At 43.4% G+C, this 15,764-nt stretch overlaps 1 pseudogene; it reads left to right on the top strand.

Moving 5' to 3' along the window:
• LOC137879769 (GDNF family receptor alpha-1-like) overlaps nucleotides 1-15,073 on the top strand; it is a 22,819-nt pseudogene extending 7,746 nt beyond the window's left edge.
• Nucleotides 15,074-15,764: the final 691 nt, after the last annotated feature.

The following is a 15,764-nucleotide window of genomic DNA, read 5'->3' as shown; positions in this document are numbered from 1 at the left end:
AAAGCCAGTCCGATGCGTTCCCCATTTCTGGAACACGCTCTGAATGTGCAAAGGTCACTCCATCCCACCCGGTGGTGATTCTAGTATTACAGCAAACGTCGTACGTGTAAAGTGAGATAAAGTGGGAACGCAGACACACAGATATCTGCTGCAAAAAACTCTGTGTGTGTGTGTGTGTGTGTGTGTGTGTGTGTGTGTGTGTGTGTGTGTGTGTGTGTGTGTGTGTGTGTGTGTGTGCTTTTATCTTCTCGAGGACCACTTTCTAGACCTTGAAAGTAAGTGGGATATTTTTGGGAAAGTCAGGACATTAGTTGCGATCATCACTCCTTAAAAAGAGTCTGTTTTGATGGGTTAGAATGAGGACGATAACGGCAGTTTGTTTTTCACACCTGATGCGGTTTCAGATCGAGTGTGATGATGTCATCCGTTCCCGAAATCGGCGATCGTCCGTAGAAGCGACTTAAAATACTTAAAATAATCAGACTAAGGGGCTTTTTTTTAATTTTTTTATTCCCATTTCACAGTTTGTGCGTGCTCAACTCCTTTCCTCGCCTCCTCTCCTTCGTCTCAGTCCCGCCCACGGGAGATGCGAGCAGAACAGAGGAGGAGGAGGCGAGGAAGAGACGAGTCAAGTTAACGAGCGTTTAACGAAACGAGACGTGCCTCTGAGCCGCCGTTTAAGAGCGACGTCGATTAAATATGACTGATACGGTCATAACAATTCGGAGAGGACGCTGAATCTATGCAGGTGTCAGACGGTGTCTTATTTTTCATTTATATTTACAAAAATAAAGATATCGAATAAGCACACATGTACGTCTGACATCCTGAGACGTGATTTGAGATGAACAGTTGTTCACACACAGTGCTGTGAGTATAACTGAGCTTGAGGTGAGGAGCCAGGAAAGAGTCCATCAACGCCGACAATACGCTCGTCAGCCTTCTGCTGTCTCGGCACAAAGCTACACGATCGCACACACACACACACACACACATGAGCAAAAATTAAATACTCACGCGCCCACTGGTGAGCTGCAGGATATCGACACAAATCACTTATTTTGTGCTGATTATTGCATCTCAGATACGAACGCCAGCTTTTTACCATTTTACTAGAAAATGGAAGTAGCGTTCATAAGTTTATTTCAGAGTCAGGGCTCTGCTCTAATCCCTTCCAACAATATACAACAATATATCAACTAATAACCAATAAAATACCAATGCATGATTTCCCTTATTGAGAGAGAGAGACGTCTGGTCTCACCAGAGGTCCATCCGGCACAGCAGATGAAGTCGAGGGAGTGTCCGGATCTACTCAGCTGAAGATTAATAGTCACGTTTATTAAATGTTGCAGAGTGGAACTGACTCAAAGGTTCTTTTGAGGGTCAGGGTACGTTTTAGCGGAAGGGAAGGAACAGAAAGTCCAGTCCAGCCTGGAGAGACGAACACCAGAACACTTTCCAACTGCTTTCTTACTCTTATTGTTAACATCATCATCTTCATTTCTCACGTACAGCAGCAGCTGGTCACGAATATCCTTTTTCTTTTTGGGGCTCCGACACACAGCTGGAGAACGCCATGGTTCATCGGCGCGGACGCTTAAACCGTTATCGCCATAGTTACCGTTCTCGGTGTGGACGGCCCTGAACCCTGCTGAAGATGCATGCCTCCTGAAGTTTAGAAAAGATCGTAAGGAGACGGCGGGGGGGGGGGGGGGTCACGTTTTGGAGACATACCTGCCGGTTAATCATCGTTCACCGATGCTGATTGTTGCCAGCCCTGCAGCGATGATAGTGCGACCTATGCTGTTTGTTTGAAGTCTTCTTGGCCAGGACTCTCTTGGAGATGGAAGAGATTTAAAATCTCATTGGGAATAATCTTGCTAGAATAAAAGGTCAAATACATAAAGAGAGGGCCGTGAGATGCCGCGGTGTGGACTTGAGTCAGCACATTTGCCGACTTCAGACCTCGCAAAATCCAAAGAGGCTCACGGCGTACCTGTTACTCAGCAAGAGGTTTATGCCAAAAAAACAACAAGAAGAAGAAGGACCGGCGTGAGCGTTTTGCTGATCTACTGACTCTGTGTTTGTTATATTGTGTCCATGAATTAAAGAAGCAAACGTCGAACGTTGACTTGAAGCGTCCTCCAGGCTGCTGCCGACAGACATCGTATTCAGAGACACGGCAGTTATTCAGACAGGTGCTGAAATTATACATAACAGCCAAACATCTACTTGTTGTGATTCACGCTTGAATGGATGCTTCCAATGTCTTTGGAGTATTTGTGTTTGGAGTATTTGTGCAGAGAGAGGAACAATGCAAGCTGCCTTCTAACCTCTGTATGAAAAGATGTTTTTATTTTGATATGAGACAAATTACAGCCTCTGATGGTACGTTTTTATCTCTTGATTGATGGTTAAATTCATATACATTAGCTTATTTTGAAGACATGTGGAACGGCAGGACAGGGTTCCTGTGCACACGACCACACCTCTGAAAGGCTGGTCAGGAATACACTGAACAACAATCATCCATGCTGTGCACCATGTCGACTTACCCGTGTGTCTTTGCACACGTATGTACACATGTTTCAGTGGGGTCAAAGACCCTTTATGTATCGGGGTCATGAGGGAAGAATATCGTTGCGTTGAAACAGCGGCTCTGTAAAGCTCAGCTTTCCTCCGACGCCTGTGTCTTTTACATCAAAGCCACAGGACGCTATTAATAGGGCCACTAATGGACTCTAATGGTAAATAGCCACCTCAGCACTCAGGTTTTTGACTGTGTGGTGAATTTATAATGGTGGGGGGGGGGGGGGGGGGGGGGGGGAGCGATAACAAAACATAAGTACCTTCTAACTCGCCTTTAATTGTGGTTTAGGCCGGCCGCGATATAAAGCTTTATTCTAACATGGGGACCAACAAGCGCCTGATTCATGATAAGATCCAGCTTTTCTGCTGAAGGGACCTGCTCGCAATTACACAGCAGTGTTTCTGTTGCGGCTTATAAAGCGAATGATTTCCCAGCTCAGCGTTTCTTAAAGTCAACGCTCGTCAGGTGAAGTGTTTGGAGTGTTTAATCCGAGTAGAACATCACGGTAACGCAGAGTTAACCTCCAGGAACATTACTGCTGTCCAAGCGTTGGTGTGTTTGCGTTGATTATCTACTGACGTGCTTCTTGTCCCTCACTGTCCCTCTGTAGGTAATGCCATCCAGGCCTTTGGGAATGGGACGGATGTGGGAGTGTGGCAGCCGATGTCCCCGGTCCAGACCACCACCTCCACCACCACCCCCTACCAGAGGAGCCGCGAACGCAAGCCCAACACCATCGACAACAACATCAACACAGACCCTGGCATCTACCACTTCTGTGGCAGCCTACAGGTTAGACACACACACACACACACACACACATACACACATGTTCTGAGGCTCAAGGGTTTCGGTCAGTCTGGGAGAAATCTGATCCCATAACATGAAAACATTTCAAAAAACGTAAAACCATACAAACGCATAGAGAGCAGTTTACAGCAAACGACCGTTAATCGGTGGAGAAAGTGAAACATTGTTGCTGGTTGATTCCACACCAGAACTAAAAGTAGCATGTTGGACTTGTGACAGTGAGCTGGTGATTAGGTAGCTGTTTGCCGTTAGCCGTAGCATTGAAACCATACCAGTGTAATGTGACAGTGGCACAGCTGGGATGCACGACGCTCTACTGTCAGAAAGTGCAACATGTTGAACTGAAATAATAAGGAAAACACCAGCGAGGAGGACACTGACGTTGTAACTTTTCCAAAATAGTTTGTTTTTTAATCATTATAGCCGGTAAAATGGTTCCAAATGACGCTCGGTTTTCCTGCAGAATCTCACTGCAGCAAATCATTCAGCGAAAGTGTTGGAACATGAAATAGGACTTGTGGTATAGCATCAACATGTTAGTGACCGTGACTCCTTCCCCCTCGTCAGTCCTGCTGTTGACACACTCGTGTGTATTGATCCATCTGTATACGTGTGTGTGTGTGTGCCTGATAAGGCACTGGAAGTTGGAGCAGCCGCTCCTGCTCTACAGGAACAACAGTTTATCCGGCTGATGAAACCGGGGGATCACAAGCAGCAATCCTCCCCCCGGGTCAGGGAGGAAGTGGGGTTAATGCTGTTCATTACCAGCAGAGCGACGACACGTATAATTAGAATAATAATAATAATAATAATAATAATAATAATAATACGACTAAGCATCGTCAAATCAAGTTGTTGTTTACCCGCAGTAACAGAAGATCCTGCAGCTGTTTCAAACTGAAATCCACATTAATCATTAACCGCAAGCGTCTCTATAAACACCGCTTTATGTTGCAGTTATTGTTTATGATGCTCCACGCTGCATAGGAGGGTATTGTTTATGTTGTGGCTTAAAATCACCAGTTTTCCCCTGCAAATGTTTTAAACGCATTACTGCAGCAGTTTGTGCTTTTCTTAACTGAGCAAAAACATCTTTATTCACATTTCAAAATACAGTTTTTGATTGTTTTTGGCACTTTGGGGGGGGGGGGGGGGGGGGGGGCAGTAGAACAAGATGTAAACACAGTGTTGACTTATTATCACTGTGTTAAACTGTTCCAGAGGACGTAAGCATTCACGACTCTTGATTTAAACACGCACTTCTTTTACCTCTGTTTTGGTCTCCACCATCTCCGATAGGTAACGCCCGGCTCTATAGCACCGCTGTGTTCACCAGCTATTGCTGGAACCAGGCGTGGTGAGAGTGAACCAAAACAGTTGCGATCCCTAAAATACAGCACGCTACTGTAAAATATTGCTCGAGGATCACACGTGAGACCAAGCTGACGTGCTAAATAATAAATGTAAACAGCGATTGTAAAAAGCTGGTGGCTTGGGGGGGGTGATAAAAAAAATTCTGGCCAGTAGTTTCTTTTCATCTGTCAGCCACCAAAAGCTAAAAGGTTTATTTCAGACACACACACACACACACACAGACAGATGCAATTACACACAAATACACACAAATGCCAGTGCGCTGACTCGCTGACACACACACACATACACACACACACACACACGCGGTCTGCACTGATAATGAGCTTTGCTGGTGTACTGGTGCGTGTGTGCTGTTGGCACTGCTCTGATAACACGTCAAGTACAAGTTGATAAGAGAGTTGTGTTAAAGCACTTTTCTAGTGTATTTGTGTGTGTGTGTGTGTGTGTGTGTGTGTGTGTGTGTGTGTGTGTGTGCAGCTCCTCAGTATGGTGGAGTGTGACCGCACTGCGTGGATGTTTGATTTTATGCGCGTAGGGTTTTGTGAGTTGTGTACGTTGGCATCAAGGCAGGCTGTGCTGTTGTAATGACACACTCGAGGGACAGGGCCTCTTCTCATTGATCTGTCTCTCTCTCACACACACACACACACACACACACACACGCAACACACACACACACACACACACACACACACACACACACACAACACACACACACACGATAACAACCATCAACCAGTGACTCAGAACCTTGCTTGGTCTTAACATCCAGCCAATGACAGCCCAGCAACATGTAACAGTGGTGTGTTTTCCATAGCTTGAAAGAGAAGAATGGAAGATGAAGATGAAGACCTTTCAGTTTGTCAGTGTTCTCAATTCAGGTTTGATGAAAACAGAGTGTAGCTCTTAGTGTTTTTAGTGTTTTTAGTCATGTCGGTCTGTCGACTGGTTCAGGCTTAAACACCGCAGCAAATAATGGAGAGATTGTCATTAGCAAATGTTAGCATGCTAACATGCTAAACTGAGATGATGAAGGTGGTGAACCTTAAATGTGCTTATCAACAGCATTAGAATGGTCAAAGCACCGCATCACAGAGCCTTTACAATGTCCTCTTCTTCCTCTTCTTCTTCCTCCTCTTCTTCCTCTTTTTCTTCTTCCTCTTCTTCTTCTTCTTCACGACTTCTTCCTCTTCTTCTTCTTCTTCACGACTTCTTCCTCTTCTTCTTCTTCACGACTTCTTCCTCTTCTTCTTTTTCTTCTTCCTCTTCTTCTTTTTCTTCTTCCTCTTCTTCTTCTTCTTCTTCTTCTTCCTCTTCTTCTTCTTCTTCACGACTTCCTCCTCTTCTTCTTCTTCTTCTTCTTCTTCTTCTTCCTCTTCTTCACGACTTCTTCCTCTTCTTCTTCTTCTTCTTCTTCACGACTTCCTCCTCTTCTTCTTCTTCTTCCTCTTCTTCTTCTTCACGACTTCTTCCTCTTCTTCTTCTTCTTCTTCACGACTTCTTCCTCTTCTTTTTCCTCTTCTTCTTCTTCTTCACGACTTCTTCCTCTTCTTTTTCCTCTTCTTCTTTCTCTTCTTCCTCTTCTTCTTCACGACTTCTTCTTCTTCTTGAGTTTTGAGAGGAAATTTAAAAACCTACAGGACTACTTTTACGTTTCATCACACAACAGAGTTGGCCCCAGAGCAAACCCACCACAGATAAAACAACTTATACACACACACACACACACACACACACACACAGTTTACAAGCCCCAGGGCTCCATCCGCCTGTTCTTATGAATATAGTTGACTCCCAAGCAGGCAGGAAGTGCCCTGGACCAATATGTAAATCAACCCTCATGCTAATGTGACTTTTCAGAACGGGCAGGTATTAGGCAAATGAGAAACACGTGGACACAAGGCAAGAATATATATTTGAGTTTGTTGACATACAAATATTTGCGAGTCGGAAAATAAGCATTGCAGATGTTTAATATTAAAGTATTCGTCCAAAGGTTATGTGGTTTTCTGTGGTACTGTGGCCAGACAGTACTACAGGTAAGTAAGGAAAACATAGTCAAAATGCAGCATTTGTTAGATATGATTCCAGATTGATCAACATTGCACATCTTTTCTGTTTACTCGTAGAAGTGGAAGGTCTGACCTCGTGTTTTGACTGGCGGTTCTTTGGGGAGTCACTTGACCCTTCCGGGTCACAGATTGTCCCATTAGTTGTGTCCACGCGGCAAGACACGCCTTGTAAAAGTCAGCCTCTAAATTGCTGAATTTGTTAGTTTTGAATCACAGCGGAGACATTGCGGCAGTGAAAACATCAGCAGTGGCAGATGGAGCCCTACTTTCCAAATGGAATCTGCGTTCTAAGATTCACTCGCGTATCGTTTAAATCTCCAAATGTGTTTTTGTGAAAACTCTCAAAGCGCCCTCAGGATTACTAGACTTCAGCAACGAGCTGTAAAAGTGTAATATCGTAATGATCTCTCTGAGTTGTGAAGACTAATACATCTAAACCACGACTCCCAACACAGATGGGAACTCATCACGAAACACAAACTGTTGTGTTTAATCATTGAGCGCCTCACACTTTGAATTCCTCGCTTCTTCTTCTTCTTCTTCTGTTGTGATCTTTGAACGGAGGCCCGCACACACACACACACACACACACACACACACACACACACACACACACACACACCCCATGATTTATAGCCGTCGTTCCACCTGAGCCTTTTTTTTCTTTTTCATTTAGTGCCGAAGCAAAAGGCGTAATAACAGAATACAGTGACCCGCTTTCTGTATCGCAATGCCGGCAACTTCCTGCGCGTCCCTATTTTCGGTCTGAATTCACGATGCCGTGAATGCCGGAGCCATTTATTATCCTGTCACACCTTCACACACACCTTCACACAAATAAATACCCAGCAGCCATTCATACATTCACTTACAGCGTCTGTCCTGCAGAGATGCAGTACGCAGGTCGTCAGGGGCAACGGGGAAAATCTGTAAACCTTCTAATCAGATGCTTTATTTACCAAATACACAGAAGAGAAGCTCAGATGCTGATTACGACGCCTCGTCATGCAATCAGCTGCATCACTTTTTACCAAATCTACCTGAAGAGTAAAAGAGAGTGAGAAATACTAATGAACAAATGTCATGTTTGTTTGTGCTTTTATTTATTTTTCTGGTTCATGACTTGATTGCACACGTTTTTTTCCTTCATACATTCATTTTAAACTGGAGCTATCAGGCCTCGAATACACAATTATGCTCTTTAACAAGGTGCATCCTTATCCTTTAACAATGTACTTAGATACTAAAGTTACATCCATCTCAGACGATTCTGCATATTTCTAGCGATGGCCTTTGTAGGAGTAAATGTTTGAAGTTTGGTGCGGTGTTACTTTGATATTTGATAAGTGTTAACCGAGTGTTTTAGTGGCTCAAACATACGCAGACCTCAACCACTGCCTGCTGAACGTCACCGTTGGTTTCCATGAACCCTGAAAGGTTATAAATCAAAAGAGTTGTTTTGGAATTAATAAGCTCATTAATACGAAGTAAGTTACATGAAAAACACATTGAAGCAATCAAAGCACACACAGCGGCCCCCAACCTCCATTTACACACGTGGAAGATGAGTGTGTGTGTGTGTGTGTGTGTGTGTGTGTGTGTGTGTGTGTGTGTGTGTGTGTGTGTGTGAGAGAGAGAATCAAAGGCGACTGCCATTGAATGATAACTCTGAGATGAAATCAAAGTCTGGGTTTGACTGTCCCTCTGTGCTCAGCCTCTCACTCGTCTCCTCTGAATATCAGAGGCTGTAAAAGTTTAACAGGCTCTCAGGGTAAACTATCCAAGGTTGTTGTAGTTAAACATTTTTTATTTATTTTTTTCCAATTTAGCGTCAGTTTCCAATCTGTTGTTGTGATCGGATCAGCGCCGAGCTTTCATAAACGTTCAGATTGAATGTGATGCTCATTTGAAGTTCAGTCACAGTGTTTGAACACGGGTGTGTGTGTGTGTGTGTGTGTGTGTGTGTGTGATGTTCGTACCTGTTGTGTCAACATATTGACAGAATATGCTCAGTCTGATTAGATCGCAGATTGTTCCATCGATTGTCGATCAAAGCAAATTAATTACTGCAGATCCTCTGAGCGCGCTCAGTTCGCTCTCAGTTGACAAAGCGCTTAAAACACTTCTTTGTCCTTACATAACGTGCAAACTTTAAGATGCGGGTTAACCTTGAAACTTTATTGATACGTAAGTTGTTTGACGTTTGGATCTTTTATCGTCGTCACGGTAAACAAACTGGGGTTTTTTTGTGGGTGTTTTGCGTCGTAACGTGGCTTGAGATTCTCTACGTCTTTCTGTTGCAGGCGCAGAAGCTGAAGTCCAACTCCACCGTGGATGGTGTCTTCTGTGTGGTAAGTCAGATATGTAGTAAAATGAACTTTATGAATGAGACGATGAATAACAAATGTTATGCTAGTCGAACAAAGAGCATTCCAGCCGGTCAGTTTAAGGAAACTAAATATCTTTTGGGTGGAGCGGAAAAAAATACGTGAAGACATTAATTTAACTCAAGGTTGGAATAGTTTCAAGGAATGTACCTCACCATCTCACCATCTGGGCAGCCATTGTTGACTGTCACTGTCCCCTCCTAACTTTACTTTACTTCAACTTAAACCTTCCTCAACTTTGTACCTCTTTGCCACGGTTATGTTGCAGTCAAAGGGGTATTTGTAAGGCAGCTCAGAGCTATAGAGCTATAACAATACAACAAAACGAAAAACAAAGATACATGCACTGACGATGTGCCTGCAATATTATGCATTGGTGGTAAAGGGACACGTTGTCCAATCAAAGACTATCAAAGTCTATCATTTGGGAAAAAAAATATCACAGCCTGTCAAAACCTGGACCAACGATTCACCTTCACACCAGAAGAAACAAACAATCTCATTAAAGACCGCGAGCTATCAAATAATCACACGCTGTAATCCCACCTCCACGTTGGAAGTCTCTGACCTCCCCACCGACTGCGATTGCGGCGTCAATCCTCGCCGCCTCCTTAGTAAACTCCTGGTCTTTGTAGTTCCTTTGAGGCTTAAATGGAATTGTTGCTTATCTGGTGGCTTTTAAAGTTCACTGTAAATGTCATTGTACAATAATAAGGCAGTGTTATGCACTGGACTGACATTTAATAGAGGCAGGGACAGGTCTGAAGGAGATGACCCAGCCGCTAGCTTGCGGCTTTATTAGCAAGCAAAAGACCGGTGGTGAAGCTCTACAGAGTTTACGCATGATGGCACACACACACACACACACACACACACACACACACACACACACACACACACACACAGGTTTTTGCTCTCCACTGTGGCATTTTAATTACGAGAACAACCTTTTGATTTTTTACTGTGTCATACAAGATGAATACGCTTAATAGTTTTTATAGGTGAAATTAATTGAATTAAACTTGAGGTTTGCCACATCTTGCACGCATGAATTAAACTGCAAACTAAAGATGCCGGTGCTGGCAGAAAGAATAATCACGATGCCTTTCTCCAATGTGTGATGCATAAATGAAAATAAAATAAATGAAAGACCTACATATCTAAAACTTGACAATGGCACTTGATGCTGGAAATGCTTGGCAGCATTTTACACCATTGTAGATGCTTTTTGGTGGTCGTTTATCAAGCTGTCTTGAAAGAGATCCCAGAGTCTGCTGTGGATGAGATCCAGAGGCACCTGCCACAGCTGATTCATGGAACTTTCTCATGCCGCCATCTGGACATTCGGACCAGCGACAATAGTGTGGAAACCACTCTGAATATTCACATTATCCAAGACTACGTGAGGTTAATCTTTAAAAAAAAAAGGAATTTATAGATACTAACCTTTGTGTATTATCCAGAGCATATGCTGTTTGTCCTCATAAACCACATATATAGGAATATGTGTGTGTGTGTGTGTGTGTGTGTGTGTGTGTGTGATTTTTTGCTAATCCTGCCCTGCTTAGCTACAGTTTAGAATTAAATTGTGGCATATTTGCCGTCCAACGTTTGTCATAATGTTTGGAACAATGGGTTTCTGATTTCAGAAATGAGTATATGACAGATCGCTCCTCTTTTTTTAGAAGGCAACTGTTGATTTTGCAGGTTGAAATGACCCTCGCTGCTAGCTAGCCACCTAGCATTGCATTCGCGATTTGTCCAGCTGACTCTGTTATGTATTTAATGGCGAGAAAACTGACAGCATGCTTAACTCTTTGCTGTAATGGAGCAAAAAGGAATAGACTAAAAGTCAGCGTCCTCACGTTCATGTAGAAGATGGACGTGGAAATCATTTCCATTGAAGAGCCAGTTAGCTTTAGCACGTCTTTGCTGAAACCCTGTGCAGTTCGACCCGTGGCGCGGTGCGTTTTGGCAGTATTCACGCTGCGGTGCGGTCCAAAGCAACTGGTTTCCAAGCGACATGGTCGTGCAGTTCCATTGCAGTGAGAACATAATCTAATTTAATTTGTGCTCTGTGATTCCGTCTCTCCCCCAGGACCCCCAGATAGACGGTCAGAGTACATCCAATGCCATCGCGAGGAGCTCGGCCGTCTCCAGGCGGCCCGCGGGTCCGGCCTCTCTGCTGCCCCCGCTGCTCTGGCTGTGGTACTGCGGCCCGCTAGCGCTCTCCTCGCCCGGCTTCTTGTAGCCTCGCCGCTTCACAGCAACAAACTGCAACGGACTGACGAAACACACATTTGTATAAAAGAAAAAGCAAAACAAGAAATTATAATCTTTCTTCTCAGTAATACCTGTTTTACTTTTATTTCCCTCTGGATTCTCGCTCTCTTTTTAATTCCTACGATGTTTGTTTTTTTAATGAATTCTGTTGTTGTTTTTGTTGTTTTTTGCGTTGCAGCTGTGTGCTAAAGTCGTAGTCTATATGTGTTAACTCAGTTTGGCTGTGTGTTCCCTTCGGTTTAAAGCTTCCGTGTTGCTACTGTAGGACTACATTCCAATAAACCACAGCGGGTGGCTCCTGGAAAGGTGAACGCAGTGTAAAATAGCATTGATTTCTCAGAGGCGTCACCCGCGTCTGTTTGTGTGTTGAGGCTATTGGTGGGATCTTTTGCTCAAAAGTCACAGTCAGTTCAGTAATGGCTACATGTCATCACCTGGGCAGCCTTGTAGGTGTTATTCGGTCTCCTCTGTGGTTTGTGTATGTTTTGATAATGACGTGATCTGGTATTTTACATTTTTATGACAAAAAAAAAAAATTAAATGAACTTCAGGGTAAATAACTTGAAACGTCAGAGCAGTTAGAACATCTGCGCCCCAAAATTTGTCTTTTACTGTAGCTCGTACTGAACACACGTCGCCGCTGGCAAAAGCACACAGGCAAAGACCCACAAACACACACCGCACATGTTCACACATTCAGACAAAAACACAGAAGCGGAGACACACACTGCGCCCCCGCTTTCTACTCCCTTTACTCTTCTTTTTAAACAGCTGGATCGATGCTCCGAGGTCACAGGGGTGTAGGTCACACGCTGCTGAATCCACTCATTAGTGATTGTACATACTTGTAATTGTTCGAAGTCCGAGCCGCGCTCAGCGTTCCTCTGTGGAAGGTGCCAGAGAAGCTGCTGCAGCTTTACCCGAATGAGTTTCTTTCTTCTTCTTTTATTTTTGATGTACTTTGACTCACTGCGTCCACAAAAAAACGAGCTGTGGATAAGATATTGTTGTAGAGTATATATATATATATATATATATATATATATATATATATATATATATATATATATATATATATATATTCAATGGTAACTCACAGCTCCATCGCGCCAAAGCTCAACACCTCCTTTTTTTTCTGTCAGTTCAGCGTTCGACTTTTTGCTTCAATTGTAAAAATGTCAACACTTGTTTGGGGAGGGAGTGATCTCTTGATATTGACCTTTTGCTAAGCCCCACTCGTCTTACTTTCTCTCATTACAACTGTGGATGTCCCAGACTTGTTCTAACACAACTTGTAACCCCATGACATCATGTAGTTAGCTGTGGTATATGCTCAGGGGCGGACAGGCCCTCGGGAAGTTTGGGACGGGCCAATCCCAACCTGTCGGTGTTCGTTTTACTTCTCAGTTTGTGATGCCGGCTACTTTACGGTCCTGGTCTGTGGCGTGGGCTAGCCTGCCCCGCCCAGCCACAGAGAGCGGGATGCTGTCAGTTTAGACCAATCTAATACTTTCAATATTGAGGGGGGGGATTCAAGTGGCCCCCTCACGCTTTTTGTTGAAATCCGATTGGCTCAAGTCATTTTCCGTCGTGAACGTTCTAGCTCAGCTGGAGGCCGGTCTTGTCTTGATTCAGTTGATTCTCGTATAAACCGGAGGAGGCAGGTTAAATGATGTAACATCTATTGTGTTTGTGTTGAAATCACTGCCAAAAAAAACAAAACAATACAGCTTTTTTTCAGCATGAAGAGCCTCTGTGCTCCTCAAAGTCTTGATATTCCCCTCGGCTGTGGAAGTAACTCTATTCTAATGCGTCTAGAACAATATTTAGCCCGGTGCGCTAACATTAGCCGCCGAGAAGTCGTACTGTTCAATCTATTCTCATCATTCTGTCGTCGTTGGGTACAGACTATGGATCGTTTTAGTTGCTCCAGCATGTTGATTGGACTACAAAGCTGCTGTCACTAACAGTTGTTCAATTTCGACCGAGGAATCATCGCTTGGGGGAGGGGGGGGGGGGGGGTTCCGGCAAACGGTCAATTCTGTCGCGTTACGAAAGCGAAGTTCGCAGCATACGTGACTTGTGTACCGTACGTAAACCGTTCACGCGTTTTTCCGTTGAATCTGCTCCGTATCTGCATCGTAATCATGTTAATTTCTCACACGTAGACGGCTGCTTTTCAGATGAAGGCGTGTGGTTTTAGAATTGTCCTCGCAGGAAAAGGACACTTCCTTACGACGCGTGATCGAGACGTTTACACGCATCACCGCGGCATGTTCAGCAAGCTGCTTCAGCCGCTTGGACACGGACGGGAGCATTTATGACACGCTGCTTGGGTTTATGTAGCTTCTCAAAAAACACGGTTAATGTATAGTAGAACTGAAATGTTATTTACCGAGCATAAACATGGTATATGCACTGTATGTACTTGGCTGAAACTATAAATTGGACAAATAAATGTCTGATGAATATTCTATTCCAGAGCATTGTGAGCTATTTTGACATTCAGAGTACATTGAATAAACCAGAACATTGTTTTTGTTTTTTTTATTGTGTATATTTCTTCCAGTATGTACATGATTATGGAATATTATTGCATCTGAGAAAGAGGATATCAATGTAACTCTCCTACTGTAGTTATGTACGACTGTATTTCCCATATTGTTTTGTACCATAGCCCCATTTATGATGTCGCTTAAATATAGTATTGAGTTTTTTTTGGCTTAAGATTTGAACTTATTTTTCTATCTTTTACTAATTTTCGCTGTTTTTGAAGAGTTTTGAAGTTGACAAGGTGGACCGGGCGCAGAGAGCTCATGCTTAAATCGTGCGACCTTTTTTGAAGACTTTTCAGCGCCGTTGCCGTGATTATTTTGGTTTTACTGCTAAAAAAATAAATAATTATGGTGACAAATAACTACAGGTTGAAGCAAGAAAAGAAGATTGTCAACGCATGGTGATTGAGAAGGAAATAAATCAATGTTAAAGACAAATATATTCTATACCATACCATTGAAAAGGCTTATTTTTTATGGTGTATTTGACCAGAGGTGGCAAAAAGTGGGCGAAAAAATGTCCACGAGTTGAATGTGTGAAGTGTGGAGGGAAAGTTTGCTCGCGAGCGGCTTCACGACAAAAAACTGGGACTGGTTACGTTTCTCAGAATTGTGTCTTACGGTACGTCTGTTCATGTTTTTATTTGAATCCCCGTGTCGTATCTTCTTCGGCCCGGGAGTGTGAGACAACGTGACGTTTGCGGCGGCGCTTCAGTGCTCCGCCGTTCTTTAAGGAGCTCCTCTGAGCTCAGGAGGCCTCAGAGGAGGCCTTGGGTCAGGTCCTCCTGATGTAAGGGATTTTAAGAGGAAAAAAAAAAAAAAAAAGTGAAAGATGTTGAATATGTTTGCTGTCCATCTCATCTGTTGTTACAAAATACCAAAAATGGCTTTTTGGAGATGCAGACTCCCTCAGCCATCCGGCATCATTAACTTCTTAGCTTGTGAAAATGTAAAATCTATTGTACAAAAATTATGATTAAAAACTGTTAAATCACCCAGCCTGTTTTGTGCGTGGTGTTATTTCACAAGAGCAAAGACGAAAAAAAAAAGAAACCATCTGACAAAAACCTGCAGAGACCCGGAAAACACAGATAGGTGACGTGAGAAAGTTCTGAGGCTGATCAAACCTCACCGGTTGATGGAGTTGACCTCAGGGTTACCGAGCCAGAAGGAACCGCCAAGAGCAAAGAGATGAGACCGGATAAAGAAAGAGTCGTCTGAAGTTTAGGACAAGGTTTTTCTTTTTTAACTTTTGAGAGGGAAGGGCTGAGAACCCGGACCGTCATCTCTGAATCCAGGGTCACCTGCAAACAGCCTGGCTGATGGGTCGGTTTACGTTCAGCTACTTCATAGAACCTTCTGCTGCTGCTGTTATTGTTCAAATAACTGAAACTTCTAAACTTTTACACTATTTGAAGGAGGCGTTGCAGCTCAAATTTGATCAAATTGCCCCAAAAAATTCAATCCAATAACTTCAAAAGTGTTGAGATGTTCCTTCATTTAGGATTTTAAGTGACAGTTGTGTGAATGTTGAAATCAATCCTCAATCAATTTGCACTTTTACAACAATCAGTGGTCATAAAAAATGCTGTCAATTTTGCAATTTGACTTACAGCTCCAGAGAATAGACCGACACTTTGTCAATGAAAACATGAGTAGACAGTAATGCCCATTAGTGACGGACACA

The sequence above is a fragment of the Cebidichthys violaceus genome, unplaced genomic scaffold (assembly GCF_023349555.1).
Source record: "Cebidichthys violaceus isolate CVI_PGR_0920_01 unplaced genomic scaffold, fCebVio1.0.p SCAF_255, whole genome shotgun sequence".
In the NCBI taxonomy this organism is placed as follows: domain Eukaryota; kingdom Metazoa; phylum Chordata; class Actinopteri; order Perciformes; family Stichaeidae; genus Cebidichthys; species Cebidichthys violaceus.
The sequence above is the reverse complement of the archived record's forward strand: the minus strand, read 5'-3'. Positions and strand labels throughout refer to the sequence as shown.